The sequence below is a fragment of the Alexandromys fortis genome, unplaced genomic scaffold, assembly GCF_014885135.2.
Source record: "Alexandromys fortis isolate MF-2015 unplaced genomic scaffold, M_Fortis_MF-2015_v1.1 scaffold_136, whole genome shotgun sequence".
Classification (NCBI taxonomy): domain Eukaryota; kingdom Metazoa; phylum Chordata; class Mammalia; order Rodentia; family Cricetidae; genus Alexandromys; species Alexandromys fortis.
Window position 1 is genome coordinate 2,630,406 of NW_026068024.1, and position 26,113 is coordinate 2,656,518.

The 26,113-nt window shown below is 44.2% G+C and overlaps 2 long non-coding RNA genes across 4 annotated transcripts in view; both read left to right on the forward strand.

Annotated features, from left to right (window-relative positions):
• The window catches only part of LOC126514571 (uncharacterized), a 39,217-nt gene extending 23,354 nt beyond the window's left edge, over nt 1-15,863 (forward strand). Inside the window, exons 2-5 of one of the 3 annotated variants that reach the window (XR_007595613.1) lie at nt 8,167-8,741; nt 10,102-11,322; nt 12,798-12,909; nt 15,261-15,863. This is a non-coding gene — a long non-coding RNA (uncharacterized lncRNA). Of the gene's footprint in view, nt 1-5,685; nt 8,742-10,101; nt 11,323-12,797; nt 12,910-15,260 lie in introns of those variants that run through there. The other 2 variants (XR_007595611.1, XR_007595612.1) reach the window with 2 other exon arrangements.
• Nucleotides 15,864-20,176: 4,313 nt separating this feature from the next.
• LOC126514561 (uncharacterized) lies at nt 20,177-23,496 on the forward strand. Its single transcript, XR_007595609.1, has 3 exons — nt 20,177-20,282; nt 20,892-21,156; nt 22,453-23,496. It is a non-coding gene; the product is annotated as an uncharacterized lncRNA (long non-coding RNA).
• The last annotated feature ends 2,617 nt before the right edge of the window (nt 23,497-26,113 follow it).

Below are 26,113 nucleotides of genomic sequence, written 5' to 3' on the forward strand. Positions count from 1 at the left end.
GGTTGGATCTCTGTGAATCTGAGGTTAGCCATATCTACATAACGACCAATAAAAAGAAAACTAGCTCTATGTAGTGAGATATTGTCTTTAAAAAAGAAACAACAACAACCAAAGAGGTTGTGAAGTGAAGGTGCATCTCTGTAATTTGGAGGAATGCCTCAAACTATCATTGAGCCCATATACAATTTGAATGTGCATAAGAATGTGCAACTGAACATGGAACTTTATAGAAAGGATAGGGTACACTGAAAAAAAATTCCAATTTCTTTTTCTCATGGCTTATTTATTTATTTATTTATTTATTTATTTATTATGATTTCTGTCATTTCCCCACCGCCGCCTCCCATTTCCCTCCCCCCCCCCCCATCAAGTCCCCCTCCCTCATCAGCTCAAAGAGCAATCAGGGTTCCCTGCCCTGTGGGAAGTCCCAGGACCACCCACTTCCATCCAGGTCTAGTAAGGTGAGCATTCAAACTGCCTAGGCTCCCACAAAGCCAATACATGCAGTAGGAACAAAGAACCCATTGCCATTGTTCTTGAGGTCTCAGTAGTCCTCATTGTCCGCTATGTTCAGCGAGTCCGGTTTTAACCCAGGCTTTTTCAGACCCAGGCCAGCTGGCCTTGGTGAGTTCCCGATAGAACATCCCCATTGTCTCAGTGTATGGGTTCACCCCTCGCGGTCCTGAGTTCTTTGCTCCTGCTCTCTCTCCTTCTGCTCCTGATTTGGACCTTGAGGTTTCAGTCCGGTGCTCCAATGTGGGTCTCTGTCTCTGTCACTTTTCATCGTCATGGCTTCTTTCATAAATCTTGTTCATTTGAGGCTTCAGGCTAAGGATTTTCAGGTATTTATAGGGTTATGCAGCTATTCATAATTTTAGAGGGTTTTTTTTTTCACATCCTCAAGAACCTTCTGCAAGGCTGTCCTTCCTTCCTAATACCCTCCTCCATGCCCTGGCAAGCATTAGTCTACTTTGGGTCTCCAGGGATTCACCATGCTGGGCATTTCATGTAAATGGAATAATTTAATACAGTGTCCTTTACACCTGGATTCTTCTAGTGATATGTTCACAAGACTTATCTGTGCAATAAAATGCATCAGCTTATCATTCTTGTTACAGTCTGTGGATATTTGAATAAGAGCAGCCCCCATGGGCTCATATAGTCTTATGCTTCTTCACCAGGGAGTGGAACCGTTTGAAAGGATTAGGAGGTGTGGCCTTTAGAGTAGGTGTGGTCTTGTTGTAGGAAGAGTGTCACTGGAGGTGGGCTTCGAGGTTTCACAATTCCGTGATAGGCCCAGTCTGTCTCTTTCTTGATCGCAGATCAGAATGTAGTTCTTAGCTACTACTCTAGAGCTGTCTGCAGGCCACTATCCCCACACCTTGATGATAACGGACTAAACCTCTGAAAGTGTAATCAAGCCCACTATTAAATGGTTCCTCTTATAAGAGTTGCCTTGGTGTTGGTGTTTCTTCACAGTCATAGAATGCTGGAAAAAGATATTTAATTGTGTAGACAAACAAGACAAACATTTTTTACCGTTATTAAATTTATGACCATTTAATTTGTTTCCTGTTTTTGGATATTACAAGCTATGATGCTATGAACATTCATGTACAAACTTTGTGTGAATATAATGTGTTCATTTCTTCAGGGTAAATATGTAAGAATGGAATTTCTGGTCACGTGGTCACCAGGTTAACATTTTGAGGCAGTGATAACTGCTTTCCAGGGTTACTGTCCAAATGTACATTTCCACAAGCAATGTGGGAGTTTCCATTTTCCCACATCCTCACTGACACTTCTTTCTGTGGGTGTGACAGATGGTTGCTTTTTTTCTAAATAGTCATTTTTAAAAAATCTTATTGCATGTGTATTGTGTACCTGAGTGTGTGTTTGTGCAGAGAGGTCAGAAGAAGTGTCATATTTCTTGGAACTAGAGCTAGAGTATTGTGAGTGATTACCACATGGGAATCCAACTCTGGTCTTCTGCAAGATCAGCGAGTGCTCTTAACCGCTGAACCATCTCTCCTAGTCCCAGAGAGCCTTCCAGTTTTGAATGATATTTCCCTGATGAAAAGTGAAGTTGAGATGATTTTTTTTTTGAGATGAAGTATCTTGCTATGTTGCCTTGACTGGCATCAAATTCATTTCCTCCCGTCTATAGCTCCTGAGCGCTGGAATTGTGGTTGTGTGCCCCCTCTCTTGGCCCTATGTCACGAACCATTTTTCTTTCTCTTCACTTTCTTACATTCATTCCATTTTTAATAGTAATAATTCTCCTCTCCTCTATTGAAGTTTTCTGGATAGCTAGCACAAAATCTGGATAGACAGTGTTGGTTTCAAGAGGACATTTTCAGCTCTGAGTGGAAAACTTGAATGAAACTCAAGGACAGGTTTACTACTGTTGAGAATTAAATCTACTAGTTGGTTTAACTCAAGCCAACATACCTTTACTAAGTATGTTGTTCAGATTACTGGAATATGGTAAATAAACTTTAGTATTTCTAGACAGTAAGTATGCATTTATTTAGAATGACACACAAATATGATTATCATTTGATCCAGAAAATATGGAAGTCTCCAGAATCCAGGAAGAAACAAATAAAGCAGGATAAATACATAAGCTGGTTCAGCAAATGATCTGGGAGATAGGGTTAGAAAGGGGGTGGCCTGTGAGTTTGCATAATCTAGGGGTTCGGGTTGAAATAAAAAAAGGCAGGAGGACAAAAAAACGGGGTCTCCTGAAGGTAACTGGGTCTCCAGCAGACAGACAGACTTCAAAGGACTGTGACCTCAGAAGGAGGAAGATGGATTCACTCACAGTGGTGACATGAAGCTGTCTTGGTTTAGTTTCTGGATAAAGATGTCTATTTTAAGAATTTGCAATCAAAGAACCTGAAATCATGTAAGTTTGGAGTCCAAATTATACTACCTCCACTCAAGAGAATCCTAAGGTAGGAAATTAACAAAAACAAAACAAAAAGTCTCCAAGCCAGAGGCCTCAGGCATTCAGCAGGCGAAGAAGAAAAAAAAAAAAACCACAGAAGTGTGTCCTGGAGGGACCCTCTAGGGACTTTCCAGGCCAGCAGTTTGCCAAGACTCCTAAAAGGACTGCAGAATCTAAAGCTCAAGATGGCTTTCTTCTTCTTCAGATCCCCCCCCCCGCCCCCGCAAGATTCTTCATTTTCCAAAGCCTAAGAGGACGCCGGTTTATTCTCCCCACCCATCTTTACATCTTTCTGACAGCCGAGAAATCCCGTCATTTAAGACCGAGCTGTGACAAGTCTGAACCAGCAAGGATTATTTCCGAGTGGAACTCACTGGGTTCTTACATGAATAACGCTGAAATTAACCTGCAGAATGGTAAACAGGGCTTTGCTTTGCTCTTTAATTCTCTGCGGTGTCTTCTCTGTGATTGGTGTTTTGAGATTTATCCAGGGCACCTATTTCTGCTGTTAGAGACACTTGCTGTTTTTAACCTCTCTCTTTATTATCGTCTCCTGATGAATTTCATGGCACTTTGGTTTCATGACACAATTCAGTACATCTGTGATCTTTTCAGTGTCCACTCAGGTTTCTCCTGCTTCATCAATGCTTCTTATTTCTCTTCAGTCTTTTGAAGGCTGCACATTCTTCCAGTATCAGAGCCTACCCTTTTTTAACATTTATTATAAAATAATGATACTTTTTTTTTATAAATTCACACCCATTTTTTTTAATCATATTCATCCTGATGTGACAAATTTCTATGTGGTAGTCTTTTTTTTAAAATATTTATTTATTTATTATGTATACAATATTCTGTCTGTGTGTATGCCAGCTGGCCGGAAGAGGGCACCAGACCTCATTACAGATGGTTGTGAGCCACCATGTGGTTGCTGGGAATTGAACTCAGGACCTTTGGAAGAGCAGGCAATGCTCTTAACCACTGAGCCATCTCTCCAGCCCCCAAATAATGATACTTTTGACAATTCTAATATTGACAAAAATGCTATTGTTGTCGGGATGGGTTACCACTATAGAAATTTTCTCCTCTGGGTTTTTGCTGACTTTTGCTTCAGAGATGGTACAATGCAGTTTAATGGAAACCTGACACTGCTGAAGACTTGGCCCTGCCTTAGAAACGTCCCCGGATGGGAAATCTTGGTTTTGTTCTTTGTCATGCTTTTGCTTTTGAGGTTTAGTTCTTAGCTTGGAGTGTGCATCGTCTTCATATGTCTTTTGCATGGGCGAGTTTAAGGTCTTGGAGACAATTCACCTGAAAAAGCAGAAAAGAAGAAAAGCAAAGCAAAGAAAAAGACCTAGGACAACCCTTCGGAGTAACCTCAAACTTGAGGCCAATGGGTGTGTTTACCACTTTGCATTGCTGTGAAAAACAGCTGGTCTAAACAATTTAAGAGGAGGAAGGTTTTATTTTGGCTACTGTTTAGAGGCTTCTGTCGTGGCTGGTTTTCTCTTTTCCTGTTAGGGCTGTTCAAGGCAGATATCGTATGGCAGCAGTCATAGTGGAGAAAAGCTACCCATTTCGTGATATGCAGGAGCAGGGAGAGAAACAGGAGGAGGTCAGGGATGAGATATACCCTTTCTTCAAAGTCAACCTCCTGTAACCTACTCCTTCCGGTTGAATCCTACCTCCTAACGCCAGTTATGAACTCATCAGTGAATGAAACTAGTGCCCCCGTGATCCCGTCCCCTCTGGGTATAGCACCACTAGCTATGGGGCAGGCTTTTGACACAGGAGCCTTGGGGGCCATTTCATAATCAAGTTATAATGTTGAGGGAAACAATGAGGAAAGTCTAGCTTTGATTAGAAAATGAAATAATATGGTGGCCCATGCAATGATGAGAGAGACAAAATTGCAGATGAACTCCTCTTTCTTTCGTCCTCTTCCTTCCTTTCTTCCTTCTTTCCTTCCTCTTTTCCTCTCTTCTCTTCTCTTTTCCTCTCTTCTCTTCTCTTCTCTTCTCTTCTCTCCCCCACCCCCCCTCTCTCTTTCTGGAAAGAGATAACCTTGAAAGAGAAAGCAATTATGGGGCTAGCAAGAAACCAGACACTAGGAAAATTTCCAGGAGCACACAAGTATGACCTTAGCTAAGACTCTAAGCAACAGTGGAGAGGGCGCCTATACTTACTGCCTTTCCCCTGTAATCAGATTGATGTCTACCTTAACTGTCATCATAGAACCTTCATCCAGTAACTGATGGAAGCAGATGCAGAGATACACAGCTAAGCACTGACTTGAACTCCTGGAGTCCAGTCATAGAGAGGGAAGAGCGATATAATGGGGAACCCTACAGAAACAGCTGACCCAAACTCACTGATTCTGGACTGACAGCTGGGGAACCTGCCTAAGGATGAACTAGGCCCTCTGAGTGTGGGTGACAGTTGCATGGCTTGGGCAGTTTGTGGGGCCACTAATAGTCGAATCAGTATTTATCCCTAGTGCATGAACTGGCTCTTTGGAGCCCATTCCCTATAGAGGGATACAGGGGAGAGGACCTTGGTCCTGCCTCAAGTGATGTGACAGACTTTGTTGACTTCCCACGGGAGGCCTCACCCCCTCTGAGGAGTGGATGGGGGCCAGAGTGGGGAGAAGGTTGGGGGAGCAAGAGGATGGGAGGGAGAGGGAACTGGGATTGGTGTGTAAAATAAGATTGTTTTAAAAATAAACAAAAAAAAAATCCGTTCTTCCAGTGTGAAGAATCAGGCATGACTTTCGGGTACAGAGCCTTGGTTTTACTTCCATCTAGACTTTCAGAACACACAATCTGTAGCAGGAATAATACCATGGGTGTGAATTATTTTATGTACGGACTCTTGAACTTTAACTGATTTGATCATGAGATGAAGCTTGGAGACAGATTGCCATTCTATTTTGTGCCCAGTTTTGTCCTTCCCCATAGGAAAAAAGACTTTCTTTGATGTCTCTAATATTGTTCTAATTATTTAAATGTCTTCATTTTGGAGTATTATATGTGGAAAATACAAGCAGAAATTTGGACATCAGCTTTTGTTGTCTCTTTAGTCACGGAAGTATACATGCTAGGGACCACTACTAGGAAGGATAAACTAATCCACAATGCACCATTAGTTCACTCCTGCCTGTGGTCAGCTTCTATTTTCACACTAGAGAAAGTTTCTCTTTAAAACAAACAAATGCAAATTAAACTCATAACCTCGAGTGGCTGGCAATTGCTCTCCTGTTCCACAAAGGGGCGCTATAGAGTTTTACAAGTTGCCCTTTTATGGGCAGAAAGGAAACCATAATACAAATGATCATGATTAGTCAATGCTTTGGTTTCTCATAAATGAGCACTTAGTGTCTATTTCTTAAATGAAGGTAAGGGGGAAAGTTCTCACCACAGAGATGAGCATGTGGATTTGATCAAGTCACTCCCAAAGTGTTGCCTTCACCTGCCGAATGATGCCAAATGAGTCTGAATGTTTTGGAGGTTTAAAATAAGCCTTGAGAAAAATTTAAAATGTACATGGTGCAATCCGAGAAATGCTCTCTTAAGTTTCGCAGTTATAAATCTGGAAGAGTTGTTTGGGTCATTAGATTACTTTTAGGCAATCCAAAATCTCTAAAATCCCATTAAACTGTAGTCCCTTCTAACGTAACACTTTGTACTGAGGCTAACGGGAGATCACGAGATACTGAGCCACCCGTGCAGTCCGAGACTCGTATGAAGATAACCACCCGGGCTATTTGGTATTGCGTATGAAGCAAGTGACTAACTTATTGATTTCATTTTAAATATTTGTTACCACTAAGGAGTTTACAGATGTATTTGGGTCTGCATTTTTAACCTGTATTTTTTTCTTCTTTGAGGGTGGATGATTACCCTGTAAGAGAGAGAAATCTAGGGACCAGTGAGGTGGCCCAGCAGGTAAACTGCTTGCCACCAGCTCTTATGGCCTGAGCTGAATTTCCCAGGACTCACACAGTAGAGGAGAGAACTGCCTCCCTCAAGGTGTTCTCTGACTTCCACACGTACACCATGACACACACACATACTCCACAAATAAATACACATCTTAAAAAAGCGTTAGGCAATTTTGAAAAGAAAGGGGGAAATGCTGCCTTGTACAAAGCACACTTTCATCTATGTGTATTGCTTCCGAGGACGAGATACATCTATGACATTTTGCTCTTTCTTTCATTGCCTGTTGGCAAAACCACCCACTGGCGATGGAGGTACATGGCATATTTGCTAAGAGACGAAGACAAGAGAAAACTTACTGTTCCGGGCAGTAGTGTAAATAGTCCACAAGTTCTGAGTCTGTGATGTGTAAACCAGAATCAGGATCCTCCATGACATGTAGTAAGCCCAAGGCATAAGAAGGCGAGGCCAAAGAAGGTCAATAAGATCTTCAGAGAGCCGAGGTGGTAGAAATAGAATAGTTTAGGCAAGGCATGGATTTTGTAGGGACTCTTGAGAGACCCACAGAAACGTCAGGAGAGCCAGGTCGCCGACACGAAGTCCTCACCGCTGTCCCCGCAGAAACTCTACTGCCAGACCTACTCCCGCCTTCATAGTGTAGCTTCCATGCTGTGTGCAGCTCAAACTGAGGGCATTCAGGTCTGGCCCCCAGAACTTAAACCATTTCTTGCTTCAAGGAGGCCTTATAGCTCTTCGTCTTCTTTGCCCCAACCAGAGAAATAAAACAACAAAATCTCCATCTTTTTGTGCTCCCCCATGAAGTGGATTTCTGCATGAGCATATCGGATTGGTGCCTACGTGTCTGCTTCCATGCGTGAAGCCTAGGTGGGAAACTTAGCTCTTAGAGGGGGGTTTCCAGTCAGAGGAAGGATCGTGAGAAGATAGTGAGCAAATGTAACAAAAAGCCTCTGCTGGCTGTCTACGAGGGTGAAGAGAAAACCATTTAACTAAACAAGTAAAAGCACTGTCAAGGAGTCAGGTTGTTAAAGGTTGGTGGAAAGAACTGTCACAATTTCAGGAGCCATTATTACTTCCAGAGACGCGACAACAATTCTTGCTTTCAGAGCTGAGGATATGATAGACCTCATCCAGCAGCGTCCCCTCCCCAGCCTGAGAATGTGTTTGCTCTTCTCTTTCCTATGTTCATAAAATCTGGACAGCCTCTGCCTAAGTCATATGGTTGCCATGGGTTCACACTTCATTCACCTCATTTTGTAGTCTACAGCCTTCATCAGGATACAAGAACATTTCCCAGCAGAGCACAGGACACGAGACACGCGGGACTGGAGACTCTCTGGTACGCACGGGGCCTGATAGGATGTGGTCTGTTCATTCTTACTCATTCTTTCCTGAAATTCTGTGGATGGAGGTATTGTGTTATGAATGGAGTTATTAGTATTCAGGAGCATTTTGGTTATTTTTTTCCCAGCGTGAGGATTTAGAATGTCTGTTGCTGTCTTTCTAACGGAACACTTGTATATCCCTCTAGGACTCGCTCCTTTCCCATCTAATCCGCTCGCCCCGCAGACATTCGGTGAGATGAGGTGCAATAAGTTGGGCCGCTTTCTGCATTTTGCTTCTTAAAATTCTTGCCTTGTTTGGGTTCAAAGTTAGGTCTCAGTTCCTCCCGAGAGGCCCTTTGGATTCTCCAAGTTTTGACAGATCTGACAGAAGCGGGATATGTAAAGACACAAGAGGCCCCAGAACACATCCATTCTCCTGTGCATCAAAGGCCTCTACACTATCGCAGAAAGGACTTAAGGCATCTGATGCCTATGCCCAGGAAAGAGTCGGTAAGTACATGGCCATCCAAGACAACCTTTCCCACGGTAAGCTCTTAAGTCTTTCCCTGTTGGTCTTGAAGAGTTATTTGACGGTTAAAGTGCTTCAGTCCCCCAGTCCCCAACTGCCATGGATTGCAAGAGCACCCTTGACCTGTTTTCCCTTGGGAATGTCTTGGAAAATGTGACAATTGTTGGCACACCTGCAGAGGGTCTAGCCAACAATAGCCCTTGAAGAAATGCAGGTTGCTCCATTGAGCTCTGAAGCTAGAACAGGGTGGGCCTCCAGCTGCCCCACCTTGCTCTGAGTGCAGTGGAGATGTATGTGCACTGGCCAACTAGCTAGTCTAATGGGTAGAAAGGGACGACTAGAGGAAGGGCAAGGGCTATTCTTTCAGGGACTTAGAAGTTAACACACTACCATTTTAAAAGGATTAGGGCCACTTTTTAAAAACCCTGGCTACTCCCCCCCCCCCCCCCCCCCGGCAATGTATACCCAGCGCATCTGTCTGTTGCAATGCTCTTCTTTTGGCGCTCAGACTTCCTGTCTTTCTGCAGCCCGGGACATTCCTCCCATCGGCTGTGACCTTGAAACTCCTCCCTAAAGTTGCCTTGACAAGACATTGACAGGTTTCTTCTGCGCTTCAGTCATCTGATCCCGGAGATGACCTGCTCTGGCGTATTACCTCCTCTAGGCTGCTGAGGGCTGTGCTTTTCATTCTGAAAATGGCCCCTCTTATTGAAAACCAAAGATCAACAAAGCAGCCGATAGCCCTGGCCCATCTGGCCATCAAAGAGCCCTCCCTATGCAGAATCATACTGAACTCTTTATGCGGTCATTTCCCCCTTTCATCTGCTTTCTCTCGCTCCCCCATTTCTGTTCTTCTGTCCATCTGCAATCACAGGGATCGTACGGTGGTCAGGTTTCAGTTTCTGATGCACACCTTACCTTGAAGTCAGACACTCTTAGTGAAAGCCCGGACGGTTCCCTTCTTCTCTCTGCTTCATTTCAAGTCTTCTCAGGTTTTCTCCTTCATGCTTTTTTTTCTCAAAGTAGAATTAATTAATTGGCAAAAATTTGGAAACTACAGAGGAGTATTGTGTCCGTGTGTTTTGTGTGTGTGTGTGTTGGGCATGTGTGTGTGTGTGTGTTGCACTACAGAAAGGACACATATAATATTGCTCTTTGAGTGAGTGGACCTTTGTCCTTAGAGGTCATATAATATAAAGCATTTAAAAAATGATGTATTTAGCATATTGCTTCCATAGATGCATACTTTATATATAGCACAGTAGAATATTTTAAGCATTAATTGACTTATTTTTCCTCATACTCTTTTTTACTCTCATTTTTTTTTTCATATGGGTCAAGAGATAGGAGTGCCTATGCTTCAAGAGAAGTTGTTGTGGGTCCAGAAGATAAAGGATACAAAGTGTTGCTTCTTAATTCCACAGCTAGCATCCAAGCAGGGGACTAATGAGTTCTCCATATAGCTTCTACCTTTCTTATCAGATAGAGGAATATGACAAGAGTTATATCAGGAAATATAAGCACAGAAAGACTCTAATTGCAGCAACAAGAATAAAAATCATCAAGTAATGAACTTCTTAAGAAAAGTGTAAGACTGACTTATAGAATATCAGCTTAAAAATAGCTGCACAGGGCCTGGGGAGATGGCTCAGTCAGTGAAGAGTCTGGACAAGCATGAGGACCTTGACTTCAGATTTGCAGCACCACACGAAACACTGTGGGCAGAGGGCAGGAGCAGCGGCTCAACCATTGAAAGCATTGGCTACTCTTCCAGAAGACCTAGACTTGATTCCCAGCTCCCGCACAGCGGCTCAAACCTTAAACTCCAATTCCAGGAGATCCAGTTTCCCCCTTCTGGCCTCTGTGAGCACCACATGCATGAGGTACCCAGACATACATGAAATCAAAGTGGACATATGTATAAAATAAAAATAAATAAATCTTCAAGTACAGCTTGTCTGTAACATGAATGCGGGAAAATAGGCGGCTCCCTGGAGTTCATTGGTCAGCTGGCCTAGCCAAATGGGTGAACTCGAAGTTCAGAGAGAGATGTTATCTCAAAAAAAGAGAGAGAGACAGAGAGCAATAGAAGAAGAAATCCAGTGTTGACTTCTGCCTTCCACAGCATATGCACACACATACATCACATACATGCACACACACACACACGAGGACCCACAGTTTTGAACCCATTCCATCTTGATTAAAGGTCAGAGAGTTCAAACCTATTCTTGCTGCTCAAGGACGAACAATGGTGTAGCTACTGGATGCCTTGCTCCTCAAAGGCCAGACAGAAGGATGTTTGACTTAGGGTGAAATTAATAAGTTTTTTGAGATATAAGGAAGTAATTACGTTTGCTTATTCTTTGTATCATGGAAGTTTGTGCCCTCCCCTTTAGATTTTTTTTTTTTAACAGTATTCACTGGAAGTCCTTATCTTAAGTCACTGGAAGACTCTTCTATCTCTTGTCTATTTCTTTTCTCAATTCACATTCTCTTTTTCAGGAACGTACAGACAAGTCAGGCCGGACCCGACAGACACACACACGCAACTCTACAAAGGTCAGAAATAAAGACAGAATAAATGCAGAGAGTGACCCTCTTTTGGAATGATAGAATGACAATATTATAAAGGTCCTAATTGTCTCTAAATTAATTATTTGTAAAATGTATGCAATCCCACTTGGAAAGAATCCTATGAGGATTATCTGTGGAGTTTATCAAGATGACCCCAAAGATCAAATAGAAATGAAAACATGAGGGAATGTTAGGAAAACTGGAATAGGGGGTTATCAGGAAATTTGCTTTATTATAAATCGAAAATGTATTACGAAGTTTTCTAGGCAACATTCAGGTGGGAATAAAAGCAGAAACAGTGGGAGAACAGGTCTGAAGCGGACTGTAGTATATGAACATGTCGTTTCTACAGACTTTTGTATTTTATCCCCCAGTTGTTAAGTCCTGTTTCTCCCTATTGAGCCCCTTTTCCCCTTCTTCCCGCAAATATCCATAATCATGGCCTAAATACACAACAGGATTACAGAAACCTTTTGATGAAATTTATCCAAAGGTTGTGACCGGAGAGATAGCTTGGTCAGTCAAATGATTGCCATGGAAACATGAGGCCTTGAGTTTGATTCCCCAGAGCTTGTAACTCCTGTGTTGGGGAGGTGGTAAAAAGCCAGCCCCTGGGACTCTCTGTCCAGGGAGCCTGACTGAACTAGTGTAATGAGTTCGAGGCCAATGAGAATTTCTATCTCAAAAAAACAAAATAAATGGCCTTCTGAGAAATGGCTCCCCAAGTTACACACACATTCTCTCTCTCTCTCTCTCTCTCTCTCTCTCTCTCTCTCTCTCTCTCTCTCTCTCTCTCTCTCTCTCTCTCTCTCACACACACACACACACACACACACACACACAATGGCAGGGGCACAGGGAGGCCACCAGCCCACCAGCTAGTCACTGCTTGCTTTGTGCACCTTCACATAGTCTTCTAGTCTGGGGATGGGTGCTCGCTCTGAGTTACACACTTACAGAGGGTAAAGGACAAACAACACTTCCAGGAGAGGGGAAGTTCTCCCTGGGACTCGATGACCTAAGTGGGGAGCTTCAGGACAGAGAATCTGTCTCAAACACACAGTGGATGGCTCCCCATGACTGACACCTGAGGTTGTCCTTTCAGGAGAGGGGGTAGGGGAGGTGAGGAGAGGAGAGGAGAGGAGAGGAGAGGAGAGGAGAGGAGAGGAGAGGAGAGGAGAGGAGAGGAGAGGAGAGGAGAGGGGATTGCTAAAGAAGTCCTTTTGTAAGAAGGTAGCCATTAGAACAACAAAGAATGTGCTAATTTCTTATTTTCTTACATAAAAGTGAACTTAAAGTCCAAGTTTTAATTTAATAATTTAAAGTATAAATTATTGTCTTACCCATCCCCCATATCTTTCTGAGGCATACATACACGTTATGTGTGTATGTGAAACAATCTGATTGCCCCCTCTAACGTGACAAGGCACCTTTATCGCTCACTCACTTTTCACGCACAGGTTCCCTTTTTCCCTCATAAATATGGAGGGACACATGATCCACAAAGTCATGCATCCTATGGTTGCTGTGACGATCCATGAAGGAGGGCAGACAAGACAATAATCTGTGCAGGTAAGCAATTAGAACTACACTGCTACGGGTGTAACAACTGCCACCGTCAAATAAACGAACACTATTAACGCCCAACCATGGACAGCATGCTTTACCCCTCCCCCCACAGCCAACGCAAGCAGGTGTGTGCCTGTGTGTGAGTGTGGGTGTGAGCCGAGGGATGCTTAGATGCACTCAGCAAACTGCAAGCTCACAGAGCTGTGCTATAACCCACAGCTGCCATCCTACGTGTTAGTTCCCAGAATTTTTCACCTTGGAATTGAAGTTATACCTTTTGATCATCCGTACCTTTTACCCCATTTCCTTTAACACGACCTCCTCCCCGCCCCCACTACTGATATTGTCCTTCTACCTTCTGCTCAAGGAGTTTGACTTTTGTAGCTTCCACATTTGAATGAGGACATAAAAGCATTTATCTCTTTTGTGTTCCTTATTTCTCTTCATACAATGCCCTCGTGGTGTGGGACTATGGTCTGTATTCTGTCAATTATATTTTAAATAAACACTGATTGGCCAGTAGTCAGGCAGGAAGTATAGGCAGGACAACCAGATAGGAAGTAGAAGCACGTCAATGAGAACAGGAGAATTCTGGGAAGGAGGAAGCCCATTCCTCTGCAGTCCTCACCAGCCACCAAAGAAGCAAGATGTGACTGCCTCGCTGAAAAAGGTACTGAGCCATGTGGCTAACATAGACAAGAGTAATGGGCTAATATAAGATATAAGAGTTAATAAGAAACCTGAGCTAATGGGCCAATCAGTTTATAGTTAATGTAGACCTCTGTATGATTTCTTTGGGACTTAATGACTACTGGAACCAGGCAGGACAGAAACCTCAGTCAACACCCTTGGGGTTCACCCATATTTTCCAACGCTGGGGCTCTCTTCTTACGGTAATGGAATGATACTTAGCGATGTAAATCGCACTTGAAATCGATTCATCTACCAACGGTCTTTGAAGCCAGTTCTGTATTAGGTGATTGTGAAGGGTGTCTTAGGATGAGGGTAAGCCACAGGCATCTTTTGGAGGGTATTGAGTTCCTTTACTCTGAGCATGTGTGCAGAAGTAGAACAGATAGCTAGATCATATCGTAGCTCTTGTTTTAACTTTTAAGGACCCTCCATAATGGCTGTTTTAAATCATCTTCCCATTAAGAGAACCAAGGTTCCCATTCCTCAGAAACTCCACCAACACTTGTGATTTCTTATCTTTTGGATAATCACTGTCCTAACATACATGAGTCACGCCTCACTGGAGAAACTGTAACACGCCCCAAAGGAAACATTCCTGAATGTTTTTATGCCTCTGAGTTGATGTGTGAGTACAATATTGCGTGTAGCCTGGGCGATGGCTAAGGTGTTGCTTGCATCTTAGGCTAAAGCCTGGTTTTCTTGCATTGATCGTATAGACTCAATACCACATGCAGTATCATTGTTCTCACTCAGGATACAATTCTGTATCAGAGCACAAAAGACACTGACTTCAACAAATCCTAACACAGTTTGCTCTTACAAAAAGCATACCAAAGACTAACAGGTTAGCTATGCAGCCTCAACCCCATCTTCCACTTTCCAGTCACTGAGCAGAAGGCAGGACAAAGGGAGACACGTAATCTTGGAGAGTGGCCGGCCAGGATCCTGAGCTCTCTCAATGGACAATCCAGCTCTCACCTCAAAAGAAATAAAAGTTTGTTTATCCTGGAGCCAAATATGAGTGGCTGTGGCCTAGGGACATGCATCCCAGTTACCCCAAATGATGTGTTCCAACATGAAAAACAATTTTGCAAAATTTTTTATAGTTGCGGAACAGTCATAAATCAAGGCATTTTTCAAATACATGTCTAGAAACATGCCCTTCAGGTCTGAGGCTGGCGAAAGAGAGCAGGCAGTCGGCATTCCAGAAGGTTCCACCTGATGGCCACAGGATGTTAGGTCAGACCCAGAAGTGGGTAATGAATGGCTCTAAAGGGGCTCAAAGACAGCGCAAGATAAATTTGACTCTGGATCTGCAACATTCCAACTTTCCTAGATCACGAAGTTCTTTTCAATCAGGCATATAGAATCTTTCTCAGGGGCATGGCTCCCCCACCCCCAAAGGACTCGAACTCAGAACACAGTGCAGCCTTTTGCTCCCTGTCCATTTAGGAGAGCACTGCAAGAGGCAACTGCGAATTTAGCCGTTAGCCTTCCAGAAATTCTACAATTGCAACATTGAAACTAATTATTGACTCTGGCTTGGGGCTCTCTCCACCTGGAGTCACTTAGTCCAGTGCCACAGAGATTGGTTTCCTCTTTTCCAAGTTGTGCCTTCTAGTAATTGAAAAAAATTGCCTTATTTACATTTTTCTTTTCAGTTTTGAAGCTCAAGGTTCCTGTTCACAGGAAGGATTCTATCTTTTGTACCAGGGTCATGCCACCTGGGCATGGCAGAAGCCACTCACTTCCGCCTGTGTGAGAAAAGCAAGATGATGTCTCCGCATTTACGTGTGTCCTGGCTACTTTTCAGAGATCCCATTCCCTTTCCCAAAGTCAGACCCAGCCAGCCAGACCCGTCGTGCAAAGCATCATGGGCAACTTTGCCCGGCTCACATTTTCCTCTGTCTTTCAATTCTTTATGATGCGAAAATTACTGTTAACTTTTGGACTGTACAAAACCAGGCAGCTGGCGTGGATTTGGTACATATGTCACGGTTCGCTGTCCCCTGGTGCAGACAGTGAGGCATTATTGTGAGTCCTTATGTTTATCTGAACGGTAAGGAAGGAGAAATCATAGCAGATGGTGGATATCAGGAAACCCCAAGGAGCCCCTTGCTCCATCTGAGCCACGCCAGCGGCCCTGTGATCCTGGTGTAGGTAGGCTTGCTGTTCCTCACCGAGTCTGGGAGACAAAAATATGCTAATCTACCAAATTATTATTACAAGTAGGATCAAAGCTGAGTGGGGCCTCACAGACATGTCAGGGCATCGTAAATGGTTATAAACACCTGTTCACGGAAACTTGACTGTTTTGAAGAAAAGCTGTAACCTAGAATATCTGATTCCCATTCCTAAATTAAAAATGCCCATGAGTCTCACTATCTTTCCTTGTTGTGACATCATTTCTTATGTGATTAATTCGTAAGTATGTCCTGCACACCCGGGCCACGTACCTAGGAGGGTAATTAGAAGGCAGGGACGTGTTAATAAATTACTGTCGCTTCTGTCCAGCAGGGGGCGCTCGCGGACTAGAGGCGTAACACATTTATATCTAAAGCACCGAGGGTGCTCAAAGTGTGGAAAAGTACAATAAATCAAAGTTTTTCTTTTTTAAAGAAAGCCCTGAAAATTAGATACTGCTTGAAGGGTCTAGAACGGTCGTAAATTCTCCAAAATGACTGGAGAGAGGGACGGAGGAAGCAGCGTGCTAGCGTCATTGTGGCATAGGTATCCAGGGACTAGCCCACCAGTATGGGCCAGTTGGCTAAGGAAGAGCCAGGCTAGTGGGTCGACGAAATAAGAGATCCTAATTCATTATAAGGACTCTGGATTTTATTTCGAGCGAGATAAAGTTTCTGGAAGGTTTTGCGAGAGTTGGGGTCTGATTTAGATAGGATGGACCCATTTCTAATGACCTGGCCAGGAACACATAAGGCAAGCACGGCGTCAGGGACAGTGGAGAGACTATAATTGTGTAGTGACGCTTGCCAGTGGTGGGACAGGGTGCGGAGAGGAGAGACCCTGGTTGCACCTGGCTCCACACGCCCAGAGTAAGTCTGCCTTTATTGTGTGTATTTTCTGATCCTGGAGAAACCCGGTGCCGTTTAATTGTCTATTCGAGGATAAGCGCTAGTAGCCAAGGCCTTTTACAATGGAAAACACAGGCTAATTAAACTAGGATTTATTGTATGGCTTATTTTATGTCTTGAAATCTAGACAGAGTCTTGTTATTATCACTAATAAAGAGCCCTACCTATAAATTAGGGTGACTTCACGAGGCAGCACTTTCTTTAATATTGAAGAGTTGACAGGATCTATTTAGAGCTGAGTTATGTAGCACACTTATCTTTCAGCGGTCGCTTGCTTTCCAATGCTCCCCTGACGTCACCGGATCGCCTCGGTGCAATCGGAATGAACACAAACAAACCCCACTGGACGCCCAACACCGCAGAGCTGCAAATCTAAACTGGAGGTGAAGCCTCAGTCGGTTGCTGGCAATGACAGCTGAGCGATGGGGCTTAGCTCTTAAAATTGATACATTTAGAGTAAGTTAGGAGCCGGTAAATAACCTTCACATTTCCAATTCACTTGCTAGTTGACTGCCGGGGGTGGAGGGGGTGGGTTAGGGTTAGGGTTGGTGTGTGTGGGGGTTACCTACAGAGTGAATAAGTTTGTTACATTGTCTCTGCACCCCCCCCCCCATTACTCTGACCCGTTGGAAGATTCATGTCAATTCTAAGCTTGGAATTTTTTTCCTTCTCTCCAATACTTCCCAAATTCATTTGCTAGTTGATTTTTATTTTTTATTTTTTTGGTATTAGCATCTTTTAAATATAAAGGGATATTTTTATTAGAACAAATGGGTCTTCTTGCTAAGGCTTAATCTTTTATTTCCTCGGAATTATAACTTTTATAAATAAAAGCATGCAGATTTAAATTATTTCATATTATAATTAATTTTCACAAACATATATATCTATACTCATGCAACTGTTACCCAGGTAGAGAAATGACGTATTTATAGACTCTCAAATAATTTTTTTTGACATTTCAAGACAGGGTCTCCTGGTTAGTCCTGGCTGTCCTGTATCCTGGAACGCACTCTGTAGGCCAGGATGGCCTCAAACTCAGAGATCCACCTGCCTCTGTCCCCCAAGTGCTGGGATTAAAGGCGTGTGCCACCACCAACTGGTGAATCCCAAAGAATTCTGCTCCCTACTAGCTAATGCTAGGAATCATACTAACCTCGCTCCACAGTTTCCCCATCTTAAACTTGATACAAACAGACTCCTGCCACGCACAGCACTCTGGACCTCACCTCCACACATGACATGGTCTGTATGAACTTCATGTGTGCAGTCACAGCAGCAGAAGCTCACTTTTCATGCCTCTTTAGCACTGTGCTGTGTAACTAAACTGTGGTTTGTTTATCCACTGATGGAACTCAAAGTCTCTAGCTTTGCACTGTGGGTAAAGTTGCCATGAACTTTCTCATACATGTACTTGGTGCCAGAGTATTTGTCATTGTTGAATTGCTGCATCAGAGGTCTGTGTATGCTGATTCTCCCTCTGTGTGTGTGCATGTGTGTGTATGTGCGTGTATATGTGTATGTGTGTATGTGTTTGTGTATATGTGCGTGTGTGTGTGTGTGTGTGTGTGTGTGTGAAGCTAGAGAGTTTTCTGTTATGGAACAAGGAATAAACCCATGTCAGAAAGATAGCAACACACATGACTGATTTGATAGACTGTTTAACTGAATTACTTGAAATTGCCTGGCTCCTTTGCTCTTCAATAGAACAAGGGCAGATGACACAGCTGGCAGAGCTGAGCAGAAGTGGGGGCTGGAGGTTGGTAGAAGCATAAAGCACACAAAAGCTATCTGACACAGTATGGCGTTTCCCAAAACTTTAAAGTAAAATTATCGTGTGAGCCAGCAACCCCATGTCTGGATATTTATTCAAAATAACTGAAAACGGGATTTCTAAGAGATTTGGACACTCACGTCTCAGTGTTAAAACAGTCAAGAGGTTGACTCGCCCTGAATGCTGACCAACAGGTGAGTAAACAGAATGTGGCCTGCAGACGCTATGGAGTGTCATTCAGCCGTTCAAAGAGGAAATCCCGCCACACGCTACAAAATGAACTGTGAGAACACTATGCTAATCCAGACACGGGAAGACCTACACGGGAGGTTCTCAACTGTGGGTCACAACAGTAGCAAAATTACAGTTATGAAGTAGCAACAAAAGTAAACTTGTGACTGAAGGTCACCCCAGCCCGAGGGACTCTACGGAAGGGTTGTAGGAAGGTTGAGAACCCCTGACTTACGCTGTGTGGTCTGATTCACAGCAAGGTATGAGAGTGACCACGCAAGCAGCACTGATGCTCTTTCAGGGGACCCAGATTTGGTCCCTGGCACCCACGTGGCAGCTCACGACCATTTATAACGCCAAGGTCATGGGGACTATCTCCCTCTCTGGCTTCTGTGATCGCTGTGTGAATATTCAGACCTCTAGAAAGCAGAACAGGGACGGCAGGATGACCAGGGGAGGGGAGGGGAAACCCAGGCCTTTGTCTGAGGGTGTAGAGGTTTACATCAGCACGGTGGAAAGGTTGTAGAGATCATTCCTACAAAAGCAAACGCTATACAACACTCTCAAAGTGTTTAAGATGGAAATAAAGGCAGAAAAGGGCTTACTTTAGAACTGGGAACCCTTTTAAAGTTAAGGTGCGTTGCCTCATTTCCTCCCTTCCCTTCCCTCCCTCTCACCCCTCTCATGCCCTTTCCTCATGTCCTCTCAAATTCATGGTCTCTTTTTCTTTGCTTATTACACACACACACACACACACACACACACACACACACACGCACACACACACCTTGCTGAGTCCTTTAGTGCTACTTGTGTGGTTATGATGTCAGGGCTGATCACTTGGTGTTGGATGACCAGCTAGGGGCTCAGCCCTTGGGGGGAATGAGCTCTGCCTTCCTGGCAGTCAGTTGCTATAGTTCTTTGTCTAGGGGTGAGGGTCCTGTGAGGTTCCCTCTTTCTACATTAGTATGTCTATTACTAGTTGTTATTTTTTAAAAACCAAAGAAAAGGAACAGCACCCGGTAACGCCAGCTGACAAGTAGTCCTCGCTCAGTTTTGGCAAGCTGGTCTTAAAGAGAGGAGATGGAGAAGCTGCCTGCGAGATTTATGAGTTTCAGAATGATTGCGGTTGGGGGCGTGCTACTCCATGGAAGTGGCTCAGGGGGAGGGCAAGATCCTGGAAGTTGAATAGACTTATGTAACTATTTGCTCAAGTGTTAGAGATCATTGTAACTGGAAGAATTTGTAAGTACCCGACAGCTCTTTCCAATCTCCGTCTCTCTGAATAAAACCATTCCAGTCCTTCAGATCTTTGCATGAAACAAAGTCCCGAAGTTGTAGCAACTCATAAATAACCTGGCTGAGGCTTTCAGCCAGTGACCTAGCAGCTTCCAGCTTGTCAATGGATGTGATTGAGTGTAAAGCCTCTTGGCAACCGCCGCCATGGAGCTAAAGCTGCCCCTGCAGAGGTTACCTCCACCGAGGATCAACTGCCCACAATTTCTGGCTGGGGCACCGGAGCCTCAGGAGCAAAGCCGGGGCTTTAGACAGACATCATACCTTCCCCAAAATGGTCATGAATCGAGGTAAGCCGGCGAGCACCCAGGCATGTGGTCTGCTGATGAATGGCAGCCTTTCCAGCCAAGAGTATTATTGGATCTTTCTTGTCCTGAATTCAGCTTCCGAACTTGACCTTACTTGAAAATAGAATGGGCTATTTAGAAGTCCAGAGACAGGATTTATCGCCAAGGAATTTGTGAATTAACTTTCACCTCTTCTGGGACCTGAGCCTTTGGGTTAGTCTTAGGCAGGCTTTGACCTTGAGCTGGGGGGGGGGCGCCTGCCCTGCCCTTGACCCTGAACCCAGTACCTAACTTCAGAATGGAAGACTGGAGAGCTGCTGCCATCCCACCGCTTCCTAAATAGACCCAGATAATAACATTGTGATGGTGAAAACAGGAAGCATTGTTTTTATCAGCTCTGTGGTCTCACTAAAGCGGACAATATGAATTGCAATACTGTATACTTTCCGTGGGTCTGAATACACTTCTTTTTCTTTTTTCAAGGAAAGAGGGTGAAACTAATAGCTCCTGAGTTTAATTTTTCCTATTCCTTTACTGGTGGTTTCTCTCCCCTTCCCTTCCTTCCCCCCTCCCCTTTTCTCCCCCTCCCCGTTGCTTTCCTCTTCATACCAGTTGAGCTAGCTGGAAGAGCATTTATGAGTTTGGAGCCGGAGAAGACAATCTCAAGAAAACTTCCCAACCCTCGGTGGATCACTCTCCCTTCATTTCGGATAAAGGTGATTGCTGTAGGAAATCCTACAGCCAGTAGCCTTTAAGTTACCTGCCCACTTGGGCGTGGCCTCTTAACTATAAATGCCGACTAAAGCATGCATCTGGCCTCTTTTCCGACTGTGGGATTCAGTTGCGGTTCTCCATTCCAGCAGAGGATATTGTTTTTGTAAGTCTACCCCTAAATAAATAACCCTCTATTATTCTTAGTTCTGAGCTAGTGCGGGATTTCTTTCAAGTGTCCATCTTCAGGTGATGACATTAGGTTATGTGGTTTCAGAAACAATCACGCAAAATAGATAATAGGTATTAAGTACCACTTACAATTTATATCATACTGGGTTCTCATGGGTAAGCAACACGAAGAACATTGATATGGGGTAAGAAAGGAAAAAAGGAAAGAGCTCAAATTGTGATAGAACTATTGGAATGTAGTGATAAGAGCGGCGGGGCTGCGTCCCCGGCACCCGGCCGCCCGCATGGCTAGCTTATGCCTGAAATAATTACACGGAAACTGTATTCTTTTAAACACTGCCTGGCCCATAAGTTCCAGCCTCTTACTGGCTAGCTCTTACAAATTGACCTAACCCATTTCTAATAATCTGTGTAGCCCACGAGGTGGCTTACCAGAGAAGATCTTAACCTGCGTCTGTCTGGAGTGGGAGAATTATGGCGACTCCCTGACTCAGCTTCTTTCTCCCAGCATCCTGTTCTGTTTTCTCCACCTACCTAAGGGTTGGCCTATCAAATGGGCCTAGGCAGTTTCTTTATTAGTAAGAAATCACTTCCACATTGGAAGAGATCCTAAAATTTCTGAGAATCCAATACGCAGGAAAGGGTGTGGAAGAAGCACACGATTGTATTCAGTGAAGAACGAGGTTGTTGTGGCAAATAAACAAAACGGAGCACACACTCCCGTGTAACTTGCCTGTGTAAGCCAAGCAAACCCCTTCCTTCACTTAGCTGCTTTTGTTCCAGGCATCTTTTATAACCATGAACTTTATATTGTATTTATATTGCTAAGGCCACTTTAAGAAATGAGATTTTTTTTTAAAAATAATATGATCAGAAGAAAAAAGGAGCTTTCCTATGCAAGACCAATCTAGTCAATATTCCAGCTTGGAGCAAGAGGGGCTCACGAGTTCTCACCCTTAGCTGAGGAGCAGGTGGCTTCTTGGGGAAGGAGAGTCATAACCCATGGTAGGTCAACTGATGTGCCAGGGAATGGGCCTATACTCATGATTATAGGAACAGCACGAACTGGGTTGGGTTGGTGTCACACACACACACACACACACACACACACACACACACACCAAAAAACAGGACCTGAAGTTGGGAAGAGGTGAAGTATGGGAAGTGGATCTAAGAGGAGTTAATATGTTCACATTATATTCATGTATAAAATTCCCAACGTATTAATACAAATATTGTATTTTTAAAATGAGCTCCAATCATTTTCCAGGTGAACAGGCTGGGGTTCCCCGAGGTTAAGCACCCTGCCTTTGGATCTACATCTCATGGCAGAGCTGGGCCAGAACCAGGATGTCCTGGGACTGGAGCTCATGGTGGGGGCAGTCATCCTGCTTGAGCACCAGGCTTTTGAAATGTGACACCATCAAAAAACGCCCAGAGATCTTCCATGCTGGAGCGAGAACAGCTTTGCGTTCAGATCAGGGATCAGTTTTTGCATTTGGAAATCAAAGTATCCGAACCCAGACATCCTGACCTATGTTCCACAAGGGGAGAAATTGGAACAAACACGGGCTCTGGACTGACTTGGCTTATTCAACTGTCATGCCCATGCAAGCTGGAATATCAGCCTGCTGCAGGGGACTGCCTGCTGGTGGGACGCCCTTGCCTGTTGGCACATTCCTTGGCGATTGTCTCCTCCTTACCAAATGTAAACCCCACAAAGGACAATGTTTGTTCCCCCTTTTTAATGCATACATGAACCTTTAATTGTTGTGTGGAGCTGCGGGCCACTTCCCTGCCGCCCCAGCTCCCGGCCGCCAGCTAGCTCTAGCTTATAGCCCAAAATAATTACACGGAAACTGTATTCTTTTAAACACTGCTTGGCCCATTAGTTCCAGCCTCTTATTGGCTAGCTCTTACATATTAATCTAACCCATTTCTAATAATCTGTGTAGCCCACGAGGTGGCTTACCAGGGAAGATCTTAACCTGCGTCTGTCTGGAGTGGGAGAATCATGGCGACTCCTGACTCAACTTCTTTCTCCCAGCATTCTGTTCTGTTTTCTCCACCCACCTAAGGGTTGGCCTATTAAATGGGCCTAGGCAGTTTCTTTATTAGTTAACCAATGAAAGCAACAGATAAGATCCAAGACCCACCTCCATCATCTAATAGTGCCCATTTTAGTTTGCTTCTCTGTTTTTGTGCTAAAACACTTTGACCAAAATCAGTTTAGGGAAGGTAAGGGTTTATTCAGCTTACACTTCCGGGTCATACTTCATCACTGAAGGAAGCCAGGGCAGGAACTCAAGCAGGAATCAAGGCAGAAAACACGCTTTCTGTGGGCTTGCTCACTGGGTCATGCTCAGCTCAATGTCTTCAAGGTTCATACTCACCTACCTGGAGATAGTGCCACCCATGGTGGGCTGGGCCCTCTAACATCAAGCACCAACCAGGACAGTCCTCACAAACACAGCCACGGGTTAATACGATCTAGGCAGTCCCTCAGCTGAGGTTCTGTCTAGGTTGTGCCAAGCTGTTCATAACTAATTAACATAGTACCCAACAGATAATTAACTTTAAGTGAACATGTCTTAAGAGAACAAATAAAAAAATGAGTGCTCCAAATGTCTCCATCCAGGCGTTTGGACTGGCACAGGAATCAAGTCACCTGTCTGGTTTTGATTCTGAGACCTGTACTGTATGTGCTTTGGCCAGCTCCAAGCTCTGCAGCCTCTGCCAGCAAAAGCAACCATCCTTGTACCACTGCTCAGATCCTAGGATACTACCAGTTTTTCATCACACTCCTTGCTCCACTGAAGACTGATAGCAAAGAAAACACAAGGAGGCTGCCCCTAGAAAACTGAATGCATCGTATTTTGGAAAAGCAAAGAGAATCTTCTGAGCTCTTACATGTGTGAGGAGTCTGCTGGTGGCTCACCAGGGAAGCTGGTCAGAAAGCCCCTGTAGAAGAAGGGATTGATCCACATGCCCGTGTGCATAAAAACGGTCTTCCATACAGAGCCTGCTTTGGAGGGCTCATCCAACACCATCGCCCAAATTAACATAGCCTCCAGACCGGTATGTCAGATCTCTTTTACATATTTCACATCCAAAAGCACCAACATGTCTTCCTCACGACACAAGAGGGTGATGAACTTCTGTGCTATTCTGTCCTGAGGGTGAGGTGTTCTTCCAGTCCAAACCCTGGATGAGTGGACAGAAAACCCTTCATTGTACAGAGATGTTTCCATCTCCCAGAGGTCTACAGAATCTTAAAGGATTCCCAGCGGGAGCAGAGAATGCACAGCTAGTTAGCCCTTGGCTCTTGTTTTGAGAGGTTCCCAAGACCGATCTCTTACCAGATTTCACACCATTTTAGGAGGCGTTAGAAAGACGTGAGGAACACGAACTTCTGCTCTGACTTGCACATGAATGCAATGGTCAAGTAAAAAGATGTCTGTGGTGCTGGCAATGTCACTAACACACCATTTGCAAGGGCTGCCTGGCAGGCTGGATATCGTTCTTCGCTTCTTATCAAATGAGCGACATCGTCGTCTAGAGCTTAAATGGGCTGATTAAGAGTTTTGGAGCTGGCCATCTGCTAGCCGGAGAACAAAGACACTGATCATTCACAATGAGGGGTGGTATGCTGCCTCAGAAGGAGATGTAGAAATAATCCAAACATCTTCCACTGAGGCACGCTATGGGGATATTTGCAACGCCTCTGCTTCAGCCCTTCTTTCTCCCATCCTTGTCTAATACTCAACAAAAAGCTGCGGGTCTAGAAAGACATGCCTGCAACCTCAGACCCTGAGAGACAGAGAGAAGTGTGAGTACAGGCTAGGATGCATAGCAAGACCCTATGTTAAAAACAACAATGGCATAGTTGGGCACACCTTTAATCCCAGGACTCGGGAGGCAGAGGCAGGTGGAGCTCAGTGAGTTTGAGGCCAGCCTGGTCTACAAAGTGAGTTCCAGGACAGGCAGGACTCTTAGAGAGAAACCCTGTCTCGAAAAACCAAACAAAAACAAAAAAAAACAAAACAAAAAACCAAACAAAACTAAAAACACAGCAACAACAAAAACAATGCGATATGGGGTCTAGTCCACCTTATAAGAAGTGAGTTGGAGTGAGGAACAAACAGCAACTACAGCATCAGCACCAGTCTGAGAACACCTTCTGACGGCAGGACGCTGCTTGCTGCTACCCAGGCAACTACAACCAGTGGGTTCATCAAAACCCTCGCTTGTCAAATGCAGGAAAATAAAAATAACTTATGGCTTCTAGAAAATACCATGAAGGGGCAAGCAGCCTTCTCATGCAGGCAGCCCTGGGTCCTGCACAGCCCCGGAGATAACTGGAATATACACGGACAGTTACTGCCATGGTACCGAATGAAGTACGTGGCTTTGTGGTCTTGGAGGTTTGGGGCAGCGTTTGTGAAGAATATAGTCTTGATCAGAGAAGGAGGAGGATATAAGGAGGCCTAGCTTGTTCTGTCCTTATTTCTTTGTAAACCATCATCTGCCTTTTACTTGTTCCCACACTGGTAAATATGACTCATCGATGGGTTATTAACACAGAGAGAGACCAACATGACTGTCCCTTCTGTTGCCTGGACTCCACGAAAGTGCCAAATATTTAGGTTAGTCTGCAGGCAACAGGTCTTAAGACAGGAAGTCTCAAGAAATGTTTTGCAAATAGCTGTCATCTGAGTCAAGAGCATTGTTCCTCCAGTGAACTTGGGGGTTGGAGGATTGCATCAGGGGTGAATAGGTGAAGGGAGACAGAACGCTTTTCTCCTTGGGGATCTGTGTACGCTGCTAGAAGAGAAAGGCTGATGCAATGACTTTCTTCCTGAAAATTTAGAACACTTCAAAAATTCCCATTAATTCTGTTCTTTCCACAATGCTGTAGGTGGGTGGGCCTG